This window comes from Taudactylus pleione, unplaced genomic scaffold (genome assembly GCF_031769625.1).
Source record: "Taudactylus pleione unplaced genomic scaffold, aTauple2 ptg000406l, whole genome shotgun sequence".
In the NCBI taxonomy this organism is placed as follows: domain Eukaryota; kingdom Metazoa; phylum Chordata; class Amphibia; order Anura; family Myobatrachidae; genus Taudactylus; species Taudactylus pleione.
In genome coordinates, this window is record NW_028284808.1 from 2,559,561 (window position 1) to 2,582,950 (window position 23,390).

Genomic DNA, 23,390 nt, shown 5'->3' on the forward strand with positions numbered 1-23,390 from the left:
ATGCCGAGCGGAATCGCTCCGTCTTAGCTCCTCCTTCACTTTCTCCAGCTGCTTCTGCAAAAGCCTGATGAGGGGAATGACCTGACTCAAGCTGGCTGTGTCTGAACTGACTTCACGTGTGGCAAGTTCGAAGGGCTGGAGAACCTTGCACAACACGGAAATCATTCTCCACTGCGCTTGAGTCAGGTGCATACCCCCTCCTTTGCCTATGTCATAGGTGGATGTATAGGCTTGTATGGCCTTTTGCTGCTCCTCCATCCTCTGAAGCATATAGAGGGTTGAGTTCCACCGCGTCACAACCTCTTGCTTCAGGTGATGGCGGGGCAGGTTCAAGAGTGTTTGCTGGCGCTCCAGTCTTCGGCACGCAGTCGCTGAATGGCGAAAGTGGCCAGAAAATTTTCGGGCCACCCAAAGCGTCTCCTGCACGCCCCTGTCGCTTTTCAGAAAATTCTGCACCACCAAGTTTATTGTGTGAGCAAAACATGGGACATGCTGGAATTTGCCCAGATGTAATGCCCGCACAATATTGGTGGCGTTGTCAGATATCACAAATCCCCAGGAGAGTCTAAGTGGGGTAAGCCACTGGGCGATGATTTCCCTCAGTTTCTCTAAGAGGTTGTCGGCGGTGTGCCTCTTACTGAAACCGGTGATACACAGCGTAGCCTGCCTTGTAACGAGCTGGCGTTTCTGAGATGCTGCTACTGGTGACGCTGCTGCTGTTGCTGCGTAAGGTGATACATCTACCCAGTGGGCTGTCACAGTCATATAGTCCTTAGTCTGCCCTGTTCCACTTGTCCACATGTCCGTGGTTAAGTGGACATTGTGTACAACGGCATTTTTCAGGACACTGAGGACACTTTTTCTGACGTTTCTGTACAGTCTCGGTATCGCCTGCCTAGTGAAGTGGAATCTAGACGGGATTTGGAACCGGGGACACACTACCTCCATCAATTGTCTAAATCCCACTGCACTAATGGCGGATACCGGACGCACGTCTAACACCAACATAGCAGTCAAGGCCTCAGTTATACGTTTTGCTTCAGGATGACTGCTGTCGTACTTCATCCTCCTCGCTAAGGACTGTTGGAGGGTCAATTGTTTAGTAAAAGTAGTGGTGTTCCTACTTCCTCTCTGGGATGATGAACGACTCCCAGCAGCAGCAACAGCAGCAGCGGCAGCAGTAGGCATAGCAATGCAGGATCCTCCAGAGGAATCCCGGATAGGAGAGTCAGTCATGCCAGTGACATGGCCTGCAGGACTACTTCCGATCCTGACTAAGGAGGAAATTGACGAGGAGGGAGTTGACGGTGTGGTTTGCAGGCGCTTGGATACAACAGGACAACAGGATTTAGGTGTCCCTGGACTGCTTACGGTCTTAGCCAAAGTTTCTGAACTTGACAGTAACTTTTTATGAACGCGCTGCAGGTGCCGTATAAGGGAGGATGTTCCTAGGTGGTTGACGTCCCTACCCCTACTTATTTCACCTTTACATATGGTACATATGGCAAGACAGTTGTTGTCCGGATTTGGATAGAAATATTGCCAGACCAAAGAGGTGGAATGTTTGGTCTTCTGCCCAGGCATGACCGTGATGGGCTTTTTCATCCCACGGACAACAACTGTCTCCCCCGGAGCCTGATTTAAACAAACCACATCACCATCAGAATCCTCCTCGCCAACTTCCTCCTCAGCGCCAGCTACACCAGTATCCTCATCCTGTTGTACTTCAACAGTGACATCTTCAATTTGCATATCAGCAAGTGGACTGTGGGTGCTCCTTTCAGCACTTGCAGGGGGCGTGCAAATGGTGGAAAGAGCCACCTCTTCCCGTCCAGTGCTGGGAAGGTCAGGCATCGCAACCACCACCACACTTGGACTCTTCTTGGGGATTTGTGATATCTTCTTAGAAAGCACAGTTCTTCGCTGTGCTTTTGCCAGCTTAACTCTTTTGATTTTTTTAGTGGGAGGAGGGCTTCCATCGTCATGTGAAGCTGAACCACTAGTCATGAACATGCTAGGGATCGACCTTAGCCGTTCCTTGCCACTCCGTGTCATAAATGGCATATTGGCAAGTTTACGTTTCTCTTCAGCTGATTTAAATGTCTTTTTCAAGGTCATTTTCCTGAACTTTGCCATTTGGGATTGTATGTGCCCTCTACTATGACATTGGGCATCGGCCTTGGCAGACGACGTTGATGGCATGTTATCGTCTATGTCATGACTAGTGGCAGCAGCTTCAGCACTAGGAGGATGTGGTTCTTGATCTTTCTCTATTTTATTTTTATCGGAGAAAGTTTGGTCCTCCATTTATGTTATATCGATTTGATATATACGTGCGGCTAAACACAGAAAATAATTTTTTTTTTGGTTTGGACTGGAGTGTACTTTGGGGGTTACAGCACCCTTTAATGGTCAAGCCAGCCGGCCCTTTACTTATGACACAGGCGCACGCTTGGCACTACTTTGTTGATGCACGTGCGGCTACTGCGCACACAATTCACAAACACAGAAAATAATTTTTTTTTTGGTTTGGACTGGAGTGTACTTTCGGGGGTTACAGCACCCTTTAACGGTCAAGCCAGCCGGCCCTTTACTTATGACACAGGCGCACGCTTGGCACTACTTTGTTGATGCACGTGCGGCTACTGCGCACACAATTCACAAACACAGAAAATAATTTTTTTTTTGGTTTGGACTGGAGTGTACTTTCGGGGGTTACAGCACCCTTAACGGTCAAGCCAGCCAGCCCTTTACTTATGACACAGGCGCACGCTTGGCACTACTTTGTTGATGCACGTGCGGCTACTGCGCACACAATTCACAAACACAGACAATAATTTTTTTTGGTTTGGACTGGAGTGTACTTTCGGGGGTTACAGCACCCTTTAACGGTCAAGCCAGCCGGCCCTTTACTTATGACACAGGCGCACGCTTGGCACTACTTTGTTGATGCACGTGCGGCTACTGCGCACACAATTCACAAACACAGAAAATATATTATTTTTTTAGCACTTGGGGGGAGCACCCCTGATGGACAGAGCACCCCCTGGACAACACTACAGCACCCCTTTAGGACTGGGACACTGCACAGGACTTTGTAGTGGACACAGCCCCTATGGAGAACTGACTGCACAACACAGTCCAGCCAGCCCCTATGGACTTTGAAGTAGTGGACACAGCCCCTATTAACAACAGCAGCACAGCACAACACAGCCAGCCCCTATGGACTTTGAAGTAGTGGACAACAGCAGCACTACACTACACTACACTACACAGCCCTAACTCCCACCCTCCCTCCCTCTTCACTGTCCACAGCCGAGTGAGAAAATGGCGCCGACGCGGGTACCTTATATAGGATCCAAAACCCGCGAGACTCGGAAGGCGGGATGATGACGTTTTGCCTCGATTTCAGATCCGAGTCAGGCGGGAAAAGTCGAGCCTGACTCGGCTTGGACTCGGATCGGGGGGCTCGGGGGGGTTCGGATTTCAGAAATCCGAACCCGCTCACCCCTAATATATATATATATATATATATATATATATATATACACACACATTATATATTTATTTATTTTTTGCATTAATTTCATTTTACAGTGTATTAATTTTTTCTAGTGGAATTTGTTGCCAGCACACTTCTCATGTTATAAAAAGATGTGGACAGCGCTTATAGACAAGCAATATATATTTTAATATTAAATAACCCATATTAGGACATCAATTGAGCATATTCCATAAAATTATAAAAATGCAAAAAATAAACAGGATAAAATAACCACTTTGTGACCGGCCGGTACATTCATTTCTAAGTAGTATTTTAGCATATAAAAAGACAAAAATCAATGTCTATAATTTCCTACTCTCCAAGCACAAAGGGCCATTTGATAGAACACTCGCCTATGTAGGCTTTGTAATTTAAAATGATTACAATGATGCAATGATTATACTATCTGGCTGTAATATATGAGTAGGGAAGAATGTGAAGTAAGTGGTCTTATTCATAAACAGAGGAAGGTAAAAAAGACGAGAGGGTGATTGGTAAGCTCTTATTTTGTTAATTGTTGATCCATCAAATGGGTTGATTAGAGTTTTATAGTGTGCTAGGCAGAGCTGTAACTAGACATTTTGGCACCCTGTGCCAGAGAGAGCATTGGTGCACCCCCCAATTTTTTTATAATAGGGACATAAGCACCTGTAAAAAGGGCTATGGCCTCATGGGGAAGGGCCAGGGAAGAGATAGGGGAGGCCAGGAGATCCTGGGGATAAAAGAAGAGGGAGCAACAAGAGAGAATGATAATAAACAGGAAAATTTACAGCCCCAAACAACGGCCCCTGCCCTGCGGTGCGCTGTGCCATAGTACTGATCGCACTACCCTAGTTACGGCCCTGGTGCTAGGTACACGCTCGTGGGGCTAGAGGTCCCTTTGGACTATGGACATATGCTTGACACATTGTATCATATATATGCCTACCAACCCAAGATTCCCTGTATTCCCCCCTCCATTTACATCCCCCTGTAGTTCTTTACACCTCCTTCTTCCCATATAGATTTGGATTTGTCTATGAAATATTGGATCTTTGGATATATAACACGGATTACCCTCCTATGTACATATAGTCAAGTACAAGTATAGTCAAGTACAATAAATCAAGGGTATATATGGTGCATAGTCCAGAATGACATAAACTTTCGCCTGAAAAAGTTTTTATATGTATTTATATAACAATGTGTGAAATATGAATAATTATATGATTTAAGCTAGTATTTTTTCATTATTATGATAAATGTGATTATAGATCAATAAATAAAGAATAGTTGGATATGTTTCGGGATGCACAGCTGCGCTGCACTAACATAAGGAGAGCAGCCTATGAGAACGTTCTAGGTCTACCCCAGACCTTAGTGGTAAAGCATATGAATTGTGGTGTGAATGTAGTCACTAGATGCTACCTTTGAAACTGATGGACAAGTCTTGAAAATAAATCACTTAAAATTACATATATACCACTCCTATGTGGTTATAATAAGCATGTCAATGAACCGACCAGTGTCATAGATATCAAAACATGCACATTTTATTATAATAAAGACAATGGTAAAATAAATTAAATAAATTTATTTTACCATTGTCTTTATTATAATAAAATGTGCATGTTTTGATATCTATGACACTGGTCGGTTCATTGACATGCTAATTATAACCACATAGGAGTGGTATATACCATGTTTCCCCGATAATTAGACCTACCCCGAAAATAAGACCTATCCTTAGTTTTGATGGATGGCCCAAAATAAGCCCTACCCCGAAAGTAAGACCTATTAAAATCAAATTTTTACGGGTCCCTGCACTACACTGGCCAGCTCCGCCCCCCGCATGTAGTACCGTATGGTACTACGGTAAATGAAAGAGCTGGAGGAGGCTACCTGGCCCGCTCGGGCCGCTCCTCCACCAGCTTATGGGTACTGTAGTCAGACTGCTGGAGTCAGCGCACGTGACGTCATGACGTCACGGCGCGCCTCTGAAGGTGGACTACGGAGGAACCGCGGATGGTGGATGAGGAAGCCGCCTCCCGATTGTTCTTATTGTAAAAAGGTAAGTGGGAAATGGCTGCAATCAACACCGTGGTGGGGGGGTGGGTGGGTGGGGGTTCGGGCTGGAGAGGCACAGACTATTCAACAATAGGGGGGGAGAGAGAGAGGCAGAGGCTGCAATCAACAACAGGGGGTGGAGGGAGAGCACAGGCTGCATTCAACATTAAATTAAATATCCAAATTAAAATAAGCCCTACCCCGAAAATAAGCCCTATGGTGGTTTTTGGACCAAAAAAAAAATAAGACAGTGTCTTTTTATCGGGGAAACACGGTATGTAATTTTAAGTGATTTATTTTCAAGACTTGTCCATCAGTTTCAAAGGTAGCGCCTAGTGACTACATTCACACCACAATTCATATAATAAATAAAGAATAACTACTTATTTACCATAAAATGTGTTAAACATCTGTTCGATTATGGATATTATATTACTATCTTTCCCTCTCTTTCAGATAGTTTCTATCTATATACATATTTATTATTATTTTTTTCTACTAGATGTTTAAGATATTTAGAAATTAGTATGAATTATAATAAATATACCTCTCTGACTGTCCGATTCATTTCACACCTATGTAACGCAGAAGAACACAGCCGGAACACATGACAGCTTCTGCTCATGTGCATTAACAGAAGGGCAATAGATGGAAAGCAAAACCGTTCCAAAGACATTTTGTAACATGTGACTCCTTTCCAAAAAGAGGCTCGGTTATGGACCAATAACGCATGCGCACACGGCAGATCCCCGAGATAAAAACCGGATGAGATCAAACAAACGGTCCACACTTCTGAGGAAGCCGCTGATTATTCATAAAGGCTGAGAAACGTGTAGAGGCCTGTGAGAGTGAGGCTGGTATACACCATCCCTACATCTCTAGAGATAGCTGTCAGTACGGAAGTAAGCAAGAGACAGAGGATCTTGACTGTGCTTTGAGGGAAGACTTTGAGAGGATAAGCTATTTATGGCTTAAAAGTGACTGCTTTATCTTACACGCATGCTATAAGCAATTCTATTAATGCTACAAATGACTGCCTGACTTTGCATGCATGCCTTCGAAATCCCACTAATGCTAAAACTTGCTGGCTGTTGTTTGCACACCTGCTTTGAGAAATCCTACTGACGTTACAACTGACTAACCCTGCTTGCATGCTTGGAAAAACCCTACTAATGCTACAAACTGCAGTCGACGACTAGCAAAGTTCTGCATTAACAAAATAAGAGCTTGCCAATCACCCTCTTGCCTTTTTTCCCCTCCTCTGTTACGAATAAGACAACTTGCTTCACATTCTTACCTACTCATATATTACAGCCAGAAAGTATAATCATTGCATTTGATGGGTGATTGTTCATGGAGTTGTGGACTATCTAAAATTACAAGTTACAAAGTAACATATGCAAGGTTTCTATTAAATGCTTGGAGAGTAGGAAGAGATAGACACTGTTTTTTGTCTTTTTACATGCTTAAATACTACTTATAAATAGACATATTGGCCGCTAAATAATTGGTTATTTTATCCTGTTAATTTTTGTGAGGGTTTATAATTTTATGGAATATACTCAGTTGATGTCCTAATATTGGTATTTAATATTACAATATATATTACTTGTTTATAAGCGCTATCCACATCTTTTTGTACTTGTTGTTGTTGCTATAGGAAGAAGCATACACTTATCTGTGATAGCAGCTGTAGATGAGAATATAAGATTTATAAACAGTTTCCCTCCGAGGGATTATTATTATAATTTTTTAAAGAGTAAATAGAGCGCTTGGTGCCTCCCTCCTTTTTTTTTTTGCACTCTCATGTTAGTTTGTTTTCTTTTTTCTTTTTCTTTCTTTCTTTCTTTGTGATGTATCTGGTATTTATGTTTATGATTTTAGATGTGTGCACATATCGGAATAAGTCCCTTGTGTACATATTTATGCTAGTCTGTTATTTATACATATATATTTTTTTCTTTTATTCTATTCATTTTATTAGTGGTTTATAAATATTAGTTGATTTGTATCTCTTGTAAATGGTTTTTCACTATATGTAAGGACCCTTTCCATTGTTCTGTATTACATATATCTATATATTACATGCTTAGGTCTTCCCTTTTTTTCTAATATGCACATCCACGTCACTTGGCAACTTTAGGACGCTTTAACATCTCTTACCTGTGTCACACCCGCTACTTCCACTATTCGGAACGTGGAATTTGAAAGCTGGTGTAGGCAGAAGTATTATGTCCACCTCTAGTGGACAGCCGGCAGCAAGCCTGCAGTGCATGCTTTATTGTGTTGTGTGCACCGGAGCGCCTGGCACAGCAGACGCGCATAGTAGCGGCAGCCAGGTGTGTAGTTGGACAGCTGAATATCACGACTTATTATCTTGGGTGAGAGATGTGGTTTTATTTACATGTGAGGATGGTGCATTTTGGCGAATGATGTGTTACCGGCCCTATGATGAGGTCACATTCGATAGTCATTGATTATTGCTAATTGGATATTGTGTGGTTTATGTATATGACTAAAAGGGAGGGGTTCTTTTTGCTGCTGGGTTTGGTGTGGTGTGAACTGATCAATTTGTATACAAGCTGTGTGTCCTGATGATGGCCCGGATGGGGCCGAAAACGTTTGGCAAATACCTGTGATCTTGGATGCTGAATATGCTATATGCAATAAACAACATCGTTCTGTTTTCATGTGCTTTAAATCTGGTGAGTGCCTCCTTTTTTCATTCTCTTCATATATAATGAAATCGAGGCAGCGACATTCAATGGGTTTGTTCACAAGAAGACAACTACAAACAGGTCCCTTTACATAATCAACATTTCAGGTTTATTACAACAACTTGTCATCAGGATACACTAACAATAAATAATAAAGTTCATACCTTACATACCCCATTAGCAGACCCCCGGATCACCGCTGGCTCCGTCAGTGTCACTCTCCCCACCTCTGGAGATTTTTGGCACAACGTGCGCTAAGCTTCGCCCCCGTTATCAGGGTAACCCGTCGTGCGCCTATACACAGACCCCCTGCAACAAAAAACAAGTGTACATAAGTTCCTAGTTACAACAAACAGCAATAGGAGCAAGTACACTCTAAGGGAATAATAAAAGTGTATAGAATAGTAAGCTGGAATATCATATAGCAGCATATATATAGCAGCAATGAGGTATATTGCACCTTGCCCAATACAAGAGGAAATACATAAAAATCTCTTGATCATTATTATTATAGCCAATCATTATACACTATAATGCATAGATGGCATGAAATCGCATAAATTAATAAGCCACATGGTACCAACCGCAAAGACAGAAAAATAGCAGAAATGACTATACCTGAAAATAATAACTCACATACTGTATATCTAAATTGCATGATCATAAAAAGACATTAAAAGACAAGTTATCACTGAGGCCTCTGGGATTCACGGTATTTAATTGGAAAATCCATTTAGCTTTGATTTGGAGCAGAGTCTTATGTCGATCACCTCCCCTAGAATTCTCTGGTACATGATCTATAATCATGTGTTTGAACTTGAAGCTCGACAAACTGTGCCTGGCTTCTGCAAAATGCCTAGCTATAGGTTGCTCTGAGGCCTTACCTCAAAGAGCAGACTGAATAGCCGACCTCTGCAGTGCCATGCGTTCTCTAAAAGAACACATGGTCTTACCTATGTAACAGTGCATGGACATTTAACCATGTATACAACGTAAGTGCATATTAGTGCAAATCTGATGTCATAACATCGCCCTGTATGCGGATGAAAGGCATGTTTGCCAGTAGTCATATGTTGGCAAGTCGTGCACTCAAGGCACTTATAGCAGCCACCTCTTTTAGTTACAGTATGGACAGATGTAATCCCCTGTTCTGTAATGTCCAAATGCACCAGCCAGTCATGCATGTTCTTTACTCTTTTCTGACATGACATTACTTTTGATTGCTTCAGTGATTTAAATTCTTTATCACCTTGAATGATAGACTACTGAGTTTTGAATGATTTTTCTATTGTTTTATGTGAGATATCAAACTTCCTCACCCAATGTAGCCTATCCATTATTCCTTACTTTTGGACTTTGTTAAATGAGCAGTTCTAGGGATCCTGTTCACTTTATACAAAGATGTTTTAAGTGAATGATCTGAGTAGTCACAATTTTTTAATCTGTTTGTCATTAGCTCTTACCCAGAAGATAAGTCCTCATCCTTACTGGTAATTCCTTTCACACGGAGCATCTGGGAAAATGGCAAACTCCTGATTGTACTTGGAGGATGGTGACTACTTGCCAACAGCAAAGTATTTAGATCTGTCGGCCTTGTGTAGATTTTTGTTGATGGTCTGTTATTTTCCACAGAAATCAAGACATCCAAATAGGCTATCTGCTCCACACTCAGGGTATATGTAAACTTGATAGGACAATTTAATTTGTTGATATTCTCCAGTGATAAATCCATCATAGTTTCCACACCAGAATAAGATCACATCATCAATATACCTTGAATAGAAAAAAATTGTCTCCAAAATCTCTGTTGAAAACAACCTTCTTTCAATCCCGAACATACTGTATATGAATTAGCATATGTGGGTGCCACATGCGAACCCATCGCACATCCACTGCACAGCAGGTAATATTTACCATCAAAGTAGAAATAGTTCTAGAAAAATATGCTCTAATAATGATAAAAAGAAGTCCAAATCCAGACCTATAAACAGATTATTGCCGCTCAGTAGGTTCCGCATGGCTACATAGTGTGAGATGTTCATATACAAGCTAACGATGTCTAGGGTGCACATCCAAACATTATTGGAAATTGGGTCTAATTCTTCCAGTTTAATGAGGAGTGCAGTTGTGTCTTTAAGATAAGTTTCTTGTGCTTGCACATGTGGCTGGATGTAGAAGTAAAGATATTCTGAAATGCTGCTGTATAGAGAGCCCCTGGCCAAGATAATAGGTCATCCCAGCAGTCTCGCCAATCTTTTATGAACTTTTGGGAGACTATATAATAATGGGACTTTAGGAAACTCAGTTTTTAGAAAAAGGCAGGTATCCATATGAATAAATTCAGTGACTGCCACTCTATCAAGTAGGGAGTCCAATTCCATTTTATATCCTGATGTTGGATTCACATCAAGTTTCTGGTACACCTCTGTGTCTGAATGTTGTCTCTCCAGTTCCTCATTGTAGTGTACAACATCTTGCACCAGTATGCCTCATCCTTATGAGCTCAAGTCCTTTAGGGCCTTAAATATAACTCTAGATAAATTAGGTTTTAAATGTGTCTATTTCTTAGCAGCTTCAAATGCCTGGACATCCAGTGCTTTCATAAATGAGATAATAGCTGTATTAGTTGACAGGGTCAAAAGATGATTTTAGTTTTAAACTGTCTATCAGTCTGAACCACTCCACCAACTTTGTCTTTATTACCAAAAAATTCTTTAAGTTTAAACTGATGATGTTAAAAGGATTGGTACATTTTCTAGTCCAGTTCATTAAATGAAATTGCGGGGATAAAACGCAGTCCTTTACTTAAAACATAAATTTTCATCTTGCTAAAAATCCAAGAAGACAGATTAAAAACTGAATCTGGTACTTTCGCCCTCGAGCCCTTGTAGATGTTCTGGCAGCATTGCTAACCCCTTCTTGTTTTTTTCTTGCCCTGTGCCCTGCATGAGTACCTACCCCTAAAGGGGGTTTACCACTAGTATTTGGAATGGTATTAACATTAGAGGCATCGTCACCAGATGATGAACAGGCTTCTCTAAAGGTGAGTGTATCTTGGTTATGTCTTGCACCACAGAATTTTTACCTATAGGGGCGAGATTCATTTTTTGTAGGACCTGCCAACCACCTATAGACACGCTGTTCTGCATAGTCTTTATTAAAATTCTCAATTTTCTGTTTTTTGAAAGCAATAAGATCCCGATTATATGCAGACATCTGCTGAGTAAATTTATTAAACCAAGCATTTTTTGTATCAAAATATTGTTTAAGGTATGAACTTTATTATTTATTGTTGGTGTATCTTGATGACGGGTTGCAATAAACCCAAAATGTTGATTATATGAAAAGGGACCTGTTTGAAGTTGTCTTCTTGTGAACAAACCCGTTGAGTGCCGCTGCCTCGATCTCACTATAGATATATTAATATAAAGAGAATGAAAAAGGTGATCAGATTTAAAGCACATGAAAACAGAACAGTGTTGTCTATTGCTTACAGCATATTCAGCATCCAAGATCACAGGTATTTGCCAAACATTTCGGCCCCATCTTGGCCATCATCTGGACGCACCGCATGTATTCAAATTGATCAGCTCACGCCACAGCAGTGGCAGCAGTGGGGCAGTGCACAGTGTCAGCAGCAGTGGACAGAGGGGCACATTGGCACGGATAGTCCCAGCTCTGAACTGCTTCTTAGGGCCCCTACACATGGAATACTGTGCTCAAGATGTGATTTCGTGAAAATTTTCCCTTGAACACTCCCCGGCACTCCAAAACACAATATAGTGCTTAAACAGCACATTTTGGCATAATAACTATTGTGTAAGATCTAAAAATAGCTGACTGCATGCACGGATCAGTAAGATCAGTGATGCAGGAATCTGTGTAAAAAAATTGTTCAAAGATGCACGCACGAATCTGTGTGGCATACATCTGAGAAAAAAAAACAATAAGACACAGATGCATGACAGATCAGCGAGATCTGTCCATGCATCTGTGTTAAAAAATTAAATCAAGTGCAACTTTTTTTTTTTTTAAAATGGTGTGTCCCCTCCTCCTCTCTAAAGCACAACCAGTCTTGGCATTTTAACATTCAGTCCTGGTTGCCAAAATACAGGGGACAAATGACATAGGGGTCCTCTATATTTAGTGCAACCAGCACTGGGTGTAGCTGAGCCAGTCCTGGTTTTGGAAATACAGGGATGTAAAAAGTGTAGGGGTCCCATGTATTAACCATAACCAGCACCAAACCTTTTCTAGTAGCAGGGTAATGCAACAGCTAGGGGAACGCTTTCACCTGGTCCCCCGGCCAAGCATTACACCTGACCACTACTCAGCCCAGGCCAGAGATCCCTGGGGAGGTGGGGACTCACCAATAAAGGGGTCCCCCTCTCCAGTGCACCCCAGGCCTGGGCTGATAGCCCAGGGTTATTCCCAGCACCCCTGGGCAGTGGGTGCCAGGTTGATACTGTATAGTGTAGTGCAAAGAAAGATGAAATAATTTTGTATTTGCAGGAAAACTACAGGTCCCAGTAAGCCTGCCCCGCATGCTGGTACTTGGAGAAGCATACGTACCAGCATGCAGAGCATTATTGGCCTGCTGGCACCTGTAGTTCCACTGCAAAAGAAATATTAAAAAAATACATTATACACAATGTGAAAGTACACGTTTATTAACATATACATGCACACTCACTATCTCACATACTCACCTAGTATCCCTGCGTGCATCAAAACACAGATGCCGGCGTGGATCAGTGAGATCCGTGTGGCAAGCACTTATGATAAAAGACACAGATGCATGGACAGATCAGTGAGATCTGTTCGTGCATCTGTGTAAAAAGGAGTGGCGGACCCTCCTCTCCACCCCAAAGCTCAACTAACATATGGCTTTTGAGACCCAGTACTGATTGTGCTAAATATAGAAGACAAACAATGTAGCGGTCCCTGTATTAATCACAACCAGCACTGGGCTATTCAGAACCAGCCCTGTTTGCCAAAATACAGGGGACAAATGACATAGGGGTCCCCTGTATTTAGCGTGAACACTGGGCTCTGAGCCAGTCCTGGTTCTGGAAATACAGGGGATAAAATGCGTAGGGCTCTCCTGTAAATTCCAGAAAGTTTTTCTATTAGGGGTGTAATGCCACAGCCAGGGGAACCCTTTCACTGGGTCCCCCAGCCAGGCTGGGGATCCCTGGGGAGGTGGGGACCCCCATTAAAGGGGTCCCCCTCTCCAGGGTACCCCAGGCCTAGGCTAATAGCTCGGGGCTATTCCCAGCAAACCTGGGAGGTGGGTACTGGGTTGATAGTGTAGTGTAGAGCTATTGATAGTAGTAAAAATATTGTCTTTTGCTGTGGAACTACAGGTCCCAGGGGCTTCTGGGAGGCTCCAGGGGCTGCAGAGAGTTGAAAGGGCTGCTGGTAGATGTAGTTCTCCCAGCACACTTTATAGAGGGGGCATACACCCATATTTGGGGGGCACACACACTGGGGCTCACATACACACACACTCACTCATACACATTTACAAACACTAACAAACACTCTCACTGACATACTGTACTCACCACTGCTGCAGAAGACCTGGCTCCCGATGTTTGATACAGAAAATAATACTTCAGAAGGTGAGTAAATTGTGGACTAATTTAGCTAATTATAAACTACCAATTGCTTAAGTAGTCCTCACTGGGGGGAGGGGGTGGGTGCCGCTGGGGTTCCAGACAAGTCCTGCTGATTTTTCCGAAATGTATCGATTTTAGGAAAAATCAGACTTGCTCTGGAGGTGCAAAGAAAAAAACCTTCTGGTGCTTAAAAATTTAAAAACTCTGCATCTAATTGAATAGCAAAAATCCCCCATCTGCAGGAAAAACCTTGCAGGTTTGGGATTTTTGCTATTCAGGCACCTAATTGAATATGCCCCTAAGGTGTGGTGATCTACTAATCAATCTTATTTTGTTGCTAGTTCTGCCTACAGTTGATTTGGTACAACCCACACAAAGCCACTTCCAGATATTTTTCCAGGGCCACTTTTAGTACCCAATCTGCCACTGTTATACATAATAAGATTGGATGGATTTAACATAATATGATAAGATTGGATGGATTTAACATAATAAAATTATGAAATAAATAATAAGTAAATACATCTCATCTATTAGGAAAATATTAGTAAAAACTAATTTAGAAGTAGTAAATTGGCTCTGAAAAAAATTAATTGTAAGAATATAAATGATAAATAAAAGGATTATAAATAGAATCTAGGGTGTATATTTACTAAAGTGAGAGTTTTTAGAAGTGGAGATGTTGCCCATAGCAACCAATCAGATTCTAGATATTATCTTCTAGAACACAGGTTCTCAAACTCGGTCCTCAGGACCCCAAACAGTGCATATATTCCAGGTCTCCTCACAGAATCACAAGTGAAATAATTACTCTACCTGTAGATCTTTTAAAATGTGTCAGTGAGTAATGACACCTGCTGGGTGACCTGGAAAATCTGTGCACCTGCTGGGTGTCCTGTGCACCTGCTGGGTGACCTGGAAAATGTGACCTGTGTGGGGTCCTGAGGACTGAGTTTGAGAACCTCTGTTCTAGAAGGTGCTAGTTAAATGTTATGTAGAATCTGATTGGTTGCTATGGGCAACTTAAAAAAACTCTCACTTTAGTTAACATAACTCTATTTGTTTTAAGTCTGGTCATTAAATGAGCAAAATTAATTAAATATATTTTCTATTATGAATGTTAATTAATAAATGTATAATACATAAATGTAACAATATCCCTTGAGCACCCTAGGATAAGGACTCTTTTTATTTTTTTTTTAAATCTTTGCTTTGTATTCTGCAGTATGTAAGTAGTAGGACTGGGGGTTGAGAGTGAAGAAAAAGGTGAGGCCAAGGTTGTCATCTACGCAGTGGACATGAAAAACAGAGAAGAGTATGCTGATGTCCATAGTGAGAGAAGTGAAAAGGAGGATACAGACTATAAAGATGGTGAATTTAGATTTAGACGGAGTGAGCTTTAAGTATCATTGGAACATTCATGAGGAGAAGGCAACTACAGTTTTACATAAAACAAGGGACAAGAGAAACAGTTGTGTGAGAAGAGACAGATTTGTTTTTCAACAGAGTTGATGTGGTTCTGGAGACCAAAGGTTTTGGTTAGCTTTCTAGGTGTGGAGGTGTTCAGTGAGAAGAGCAGAGGGCTATGAATGCATTGTTGTGGTGCCACCCCAGGAAATACAGTACAGTGAGAAGAGTGGGTAATACTGTTGGCAGAGACAGAGGAGAAGTGGTTGGAGATTTAGGAGGTACGCCAAAAGGCCAAAAGCTTATATTATCCTGAAAGTCGTGGGAGAGGATAGGGTCAGACAGAGAGTGGTAATAAAGACAGAAGAGCATGATTCTAATCAACAGATAAGTTAAGGAGCATGATGCATATCTGCAAGTTATCCTTACTGAAATAATGTGACAGAACTAACTACAAAGCAGTATTTCATAGATATCAGATTTTTAATACACTGTGTTAGTGCAATTGACAATTTGAATTAAAAATAAATTTGTGTCAGCTCACTGGCCTAACAATGAGAGTTTAAAGTTTATAAACTTCCCATAAACCTTAATGCGTCAAAATAGATTTATTGACAACTAACACTATCTAAAAACAAACTTATATCATCATTTCTGAGAAGATGAAAATGTCCCTATGTTGGCTTGCCAATCATTTTTATTGAAAAAAGCTATGAAGCTGGTACCATGTAGCTTATAGATTAAAAACCTGTAAATTATTCTTCTCTATTTTAGCGATCAGAGACATATCTGGCACTCTACAATACAACTTTCTTAAAATCAATAATGTCATTAAGACCTACATTGAACAATTGTTTATTATTCAAAAACAGTCTCCTGAGGACAGAGGCACATTTCTTGCATTTAGAAACTACCTTTCCTTCTGTGAGCTATCCCACATTCGTCCCTCCACTTCACTCAGGTTTGTGCTTTCTATTATGGTTAAAGAAACCTGCAAAGTTTTCAAAACATAAAAACCCTCATGGGTATCCCATGTCATACTGTAAAATGTTCCAATCTGCCCTTGTTTTCCACCTGACAGTATAAGCATATTCTTGCTGATAAAGTTTCCATCTGTACACTACCAAGGCTAAATTAAATGTTTTCCACAAACCTTCTTATGACCCCCACTCCTTTCCAAACTATTGACCAGTTTGATTTAAATCTTCTTGCCAAACTTTTAATGAAAAGGCTAAACCACTGTCCTGGCTTGATTGCAGAATAATTATCATACATCATATTAATATTCAAACTTCCCTCGATAACACTTGCCCTTGATGTGGAAAAATCTTTAACAGGGTTTCATAGCCCTTCCTATTCTAAATGCTGCTAAAATTTATTTTTGTGCCAAGTTTCTCCAAGCAGTTGAAGTCCCCTACTATAATCCCTCCACTGTTATCCAGGCCAGAGGTCTACTATCTTACTCTTTTAATATCACAATTTGGACTTGACAAGACTGCCTCCTTTCTTTACTCATCAGTATATGCCCTTGTCATTGAGCAGTTAGCATGTAAGGTCATAACCAACTTGGACATTTTTAGGTAATTATTGGCAAATTCCAATATTTCTTTATTTACTGATGATGTCCTCCTGACCAAGCCAATTACGCCTCATTTTGGTGAAGTCTCAGTATACAATATTACCAATAATAATTCTGATGCCCAACTTTTCCACTTCTAAGATCACCTAAAAAAACTCCTTCAATTGAATTTTAAGTTTCAATGGGACTTAAAATATCTATGGATTCATATAACCAAGACATATACCCAACTCTATAAAACTAACTGCCAGTCCAATGCATAAACAGATTAATCAGGATTTGACCTATTGCAGAAAGTTTATATCTCATGCATAGGATGTATTCATGTAGTAAAAATGAACATTCTCAACCTGAGATATTGTAGTCTCAATAAAAGTCTTCTCCTCTCAGGGAATCTGACTCCCCTCCTCCTGTACCAGGATACTTGGGAGTCATTTTGGACCAATATATCCAAATGCTCTCAGTGTTGAGGTAAAAGAGCATTTTTCTATAGTCTATTCAAGATGATATTTGGTCCCAGATTTACACCATAAAATCTACCCTATCACCTCTAATCTGTGTTGGCATGTTCTTTTACATCTGGTGAACCTGTCCATACATTGTCCCAGTCTGGTGAATGGTTAGGTCTCTTATCGCCTCTATGATAAGCCTGACTTCTTCCCTTTTCCTGCTAATTTATTTTTGTGTGGATTATTAAACTGATTCTTCACATCTCATGTGATGCCAAATATCAGTTAGCTCTCAGTTGAAAGAAACATGATGCACTGACTTCTACAGAACTTTTGAAGGTAATCTGGTTTATTAGCATATTGGACTATATAATTAGTCTTCAAAATAATACAGGTGACACATTTCTTGTCACTTGGAATCTGTGATACACCTATCACAATACACCTCTCCCTGGATTTGTTTGATCCAATATGCTTTTATTCCTGTTGTCCCACTCTCTCACTCATCCCTCAACTCGCTTCTTCCTCCTTCCCTCTTTACATCCTCTCTTCACATTTATCTCTCACTGTTTCCCTAGGCATGGGACTTTTCATACATTTTTTCCAATTTGACTTTGTAATGCTCTCTCTGCCCAGCACCCCTCTTATCCTCCAATGACTTGCTAGACTTACTTTCCTTGTGTACATTTACATTAATGTCCACTGACTCAAAAAAAGTTATACCCTATTATAACTCAAACAACTAGAACATAAACCCAAAAAATTATTGCAGACTAGAATGCGCTGATATAAACAAAAAAGTGAGTATCATATGTCATCAAAATACTTCCCTTAATAATATGGTCTGGATCATTCACATGTCTCTGAATCCTCCTTCCTCCCTTATAAGTCCAGTGCCATAAAAGACATAATCAAAGGGATAGGGACCATAGTGTAATATGTTTTAAACACGACAATTTTAATAAAAACATACAACAATGGTTCGTAACAGAATCCAAACATCAAACAGAAAAAATATTCTTCTTTAAAAAATATATGAACTCCAGTTCATCTATATCATAAAAGTGCAGGTTTATAAGGTGGGTAATTACCAGGTTTCCCCTTTGCATACAGGCAAATAAAGTCTCAATCTGGTGGCCTCCGGAAGCTCCAATTTGATTCCTTTATGGTTGGGGGTAATCCCTGGAACATCCACCTTTCAAACCTTTCAGTCTGCACCACAGGCCAACGCGTTTCAAGAGTCACTGCTCTCTTCCTCAAGGCAAATGTGGTTCAGACTGTGAAATGTCAGTTTTATATACCCATCTTCTCAATTACTTCCGAGTCATGTTCACCTCTATTTTGCATATCTGATTGTTCTCCCGTTTCATCACTTCCGGTTACCGTGGCCATCTTACTTGAGGCATCAAGTGTCCTGGACAAAGCGCCATATTTGGAAGGTCCTTTAGACATAGAAACTTTCCAGGTTCTTTTAACCTCCATTCTAAATCAAAAAATATGTCCACATTGTCTCTGCCATCTTTATTAAGGGCACCCATACTTATCCTTAGGTGCCTTATCATTATTTTCCTAGAAGAAACGGCAACCGTTCTGGATCTAGATGCCTTAATATCTATAGAAAACGGAGTGAACCTAAAACAATAAAAGATAAATCTTATAGAAATGGATAATATAACCCCAAATATATACACACAATAAATAAAACATAGGATCAATATAAAATAGATGTATGATATAATTCTAAAATGAATCAATACATGCCATAAAAAAATAAATCCATAAAAACCATCAAAAATAAATAAATGAATAAATAGTAAAATTTGAGATGGGATCATAAAAACCACTTTAATTTAAAATCAGAGTTTAGACCATTGGGGATTAGTGTCTTTAGTTTAAAAATCCAATTCATCTCTCTCTTGGCTAAACGGTTTTCTAAATCTCTATTCTTCCATGTATTCTTTACATTTTCTATGGCCATGAAGCTAGTAATTTCTTTAGTAGAACAATTATGCATTTCTTTGAAATGTTTTGAGAGAGCGTGAGTTAATAGGCCCTTTCTTATATTTTGCAGATGTTCGCTTACCCTAGTTTTAAGGGCTCGACTGGTTCTACCTACATAAATGAGTTTACAACTACATTCTATGAGGTAAATGACACTAGTCATGTGACATGTCATAAACTGATTCAATTTAAATTTTTTGCCATTCCTTTTGAATCCCTCATATTTCGTTTGCCCAGTCACAATCTCTCTGCATGCGGCACAACTGCCACATCTGAAGAAGCCTTTCTTTCTTATTGGGTGGGTAGATGTTTCTGGTAAGGCACTTTTTGTTAGAAGACTTTTTAAATTAGGTGCCTTGCGATATATGTGATAGGGACTTTCAGGTATCATTTTTTTCAAGACCAGATCTTTTAGAAGGAGATGCCAATGTTTTTTTATGATGGTTGCTATCTGTCTGTGTTGTGCCGAATATCCTGTGATAAACACAAATTGAAACCTATCATTTTTACGTTTGTCTTTAATAGTGTTATCAAGTAAATCCTCTTTGTTTTTATCCAAAGTTTCTTTTTTATGCTGATCCAATAAATTGGTGTCATAGCCTTTTTCTATAAGCCTTTGTTCCATGGCTTCAATCTGCAGCTCACATTCCTTCTTTTTACTACAGTTACGTCTCAACCTTAGATATTTACTTTTCGGGACACTTCTTAACCAGTTTCTATGATGTTGACTGGTACTCGCAATGAAATTATTTGCGTCTGTAGGTTTACTGTAACTTCTTGTGTGTAGTTCATTATTATCCACATAGATGGTTAAATCTAAAAAATGTATTTCCTTTCTACTGGATTGAAATGTCAAAAAAATATTAAAATTATTATTATTAAGATCATTATAAAAAAGAGCCAGATTTTTCTCATTACCACTCCATAAAAAGAGGATATTGTCTATATAACAGTACCACCATTGGAGGTTCACCCTAGGCAATAAATAAGTTGGCATAACTGGGAGCGAATTTTGTACCCATGGCAGTGCCGTTCAAATGGATATAATAATCTCTATTAAAATAAAAATAATTATTACAAAGGATAAAATGAATGCCTCTCATTATAAAATCTTTCTTATCTTGGGTGAGGTTAGTCTTCTCCAAATGTTGTTTTATCGCCACTAGACCTTTATCATGTGGTATGCTAGTGTATAAAGAGGATACATCCACTGTAACAAGAATCATTTCCACCCATTGTACATTATTTATTTTCCTTAGAACGTCTGTGGTGTCCTTCAAATGAGATTTCATTTTCTCTACCAGCAGTTGTAAATAAGAGTCTATATATTCCGATAAATTAGTTGTCAAACTTCCTACTCCTGCCACTATTAGTCTTCCTGGTGGCTTAGTAACACACTTATGAACTTTAGGTAAAGTGTATATGGTTGGAGTATTAGGATCCTCTCTTTTCAAATAATCGTACTCTTTTTTCATGATCACTCCATTCTGGGATGCTTCATCTAAAAATTTGTAGTAATTTATTTTAATCCTTACTGTAGGATCACTCTTAATTTTCCGATAATTTTCTGCATCACTTAGTTGTCTGTCTATTTCTGCGACATAATCGTCTTTATTTAAAATCGCGACTCCCCCACCCTTATCACAAGGTTTGATGATAATGTTTCCATCCTTTTGTAGGATTTTTATAGCTTCTCTTTCCTTCTTCTTCATCTTAAACTTCTTCAGAACCGCTTTTTCAAGCGTCTCTATATCAAGCAGAACTGATTTTTTGGAAGCTATCTTACCAGTCAACATCATAGAAACTGGTTAAGAAGCGTCCCGAAAAGTAAATATCTAAGGTTGAGACGTAACTGTAGTAAAAAGGAGGAATGTGAGCTGCAGATTGAAGCCATGGAACAAAGGCTTATAGAAAAAGGCTATGACACCAATTTATTGGATCAGCATAAAAAAGAAACTTTGGATAAAAACAGAGAGGATTTACTTGATAACACTATTAAAGACAAACGTAAAAATGATAGGTTTCAATTTGTGTTTATCACAGGATATTCGGCACAACACAGACAGATAGAAACCATCATAAAAAAACATTGGCATCTCCTTCTAAAAGATCCGGTCTTGAAAAAAATGATACCTGAACGTCCCTATCACATATATCGCAAGGCACCTAATTTAAAAAGTCTTCTAACAAAAAGTGCCTTACCAGAAACATCTACCCACCCAATAAGAAAGAAAGGCTTCTTCAGATGTGGCAGTTGTGTCGCATGCAGAGAGATTGTGACTGGGCAAACGAAATATGAGGGATTCAAAAGGAATGGCAAAAAATTTAAATTGAATCAGTTTATGACATGTCACATGACTAGTGTCATTTACCTCATAGAATGTAGTTGTAAACTCATTTATGTAGGTAGAACCAGTCGAGCCCTTAAAACTAGGGTAAGCGAACATCTGCAAAATATAGGAAAGGGCCTATTAACTCACGCTCTCTCAAAACATTTCAAAGAAATGCATAATTGTTCTACTAAAGAAATTACTAGCTTCATGGCCATAGAAAATGTAAAGAATACATGGAAGAATAGAGATTTAGAAAACCGTTTAGCCAAGAGAGAGATGAATTGGATTTTTAAACTAAAGACACTAATCCCCAATGGTCTAAACTCTGATTTTAAATTAAAGTGGTTTTTATGATCCCATCTCAAATTTTACTATTTATTCATTTATTTATTTTTGATGGTTTTTATGGATTTATTTTTTTATGGCATGTATTGATTCATTTTAGAATTATATCATACATCTATTTTATATTGATCCAAATGTTTTATTTATTGTGTGTATATATTTGGGGTTATATTATCCATTTCTATAAGATTTATCTTTTATTGTTTTAGGTTCACTCCATTTTCTATAGATATTAAGGCATCTAGATCCAGAACGGTTGCCGTTTCTTCTAGGAAAATAATGATAAGGCACCTAAGGATAAGTATGGGTGCCCTTAATAAAGATGGCAGAGACAATGTGGACATCTTTTTTGATTTAGAATGGAGGTTAAAAGAACCTGGAAAGTTTCTATGTCTAAAGGACCTTCCAAATATGGCGCTTTGTCCAGGATGCTTGATGCCTCAAGTAAGATGGCCGCGGTAACCGGAAGTGATGAAACGGGAGAACAATCGGATATGCAAAATAGAGGTGAACATGACTCGGAAGTAATTGAGAAGATGGGTATATAAAACTGACATTTCACAGTCTGAACCACATTTGCCTTGAGGAAGAGAGCAGTGACTCTTGAAACGCATTGGCCTGTGGTGCAGACTGAAAGGTTTGAAGGGTGGATGTTCCAGGGATTACCCCCAACCATACAGGAATCAAATTGGAGCTTCCGGAGGCCACCAGATTGATACTTTATTTGCCTGTATGCAAAGGGGAAACCTGGTAATTACCCACCTTATAAACCTGCACTTTTATGATATAGATGAACTGGAGTTCATATATTTTTTAAAGAAGAATATTTTTTCTGTTTGATGTTTGGATTCTGTTACGAACCATTGTTGTATGTTTTTATTAAGATTGTCATGTTTAAAACATATTACACTATGGTCCCTATCCCTTTGATTATGTCTTTTATGGCACTGGACTTATAAGGGAGGAAGGAGGATTCAGAGACATGTGAATGATCCAGACCATATTATTAAGGGAAGTATTTTGATGACATATGATACTCACTTTTTTGTTTATATCAGCGCATTCTAGTCTGCAATATTTTTTTGGTTTATGTTCTCAGTTTCTATCCTTTTTATGTACAGATAATAAACCTTTCTTAATTGTTAATATTCTGTCTGTTTCAATTGTGTTTTGTTGAATTAATGTGTATAACGTCTTATGCACAGGTTTGATATATCCTCTTTTTTAATTGTTATTATTAGTCATGACTGTTAATTTAAATAAAATGTTTAAAAAAAATAGTGGAAGGAGTACAAATCCTCTCTGTGGCTTCACCTAATGATGATTTCAGTTTACTGACACATACAGA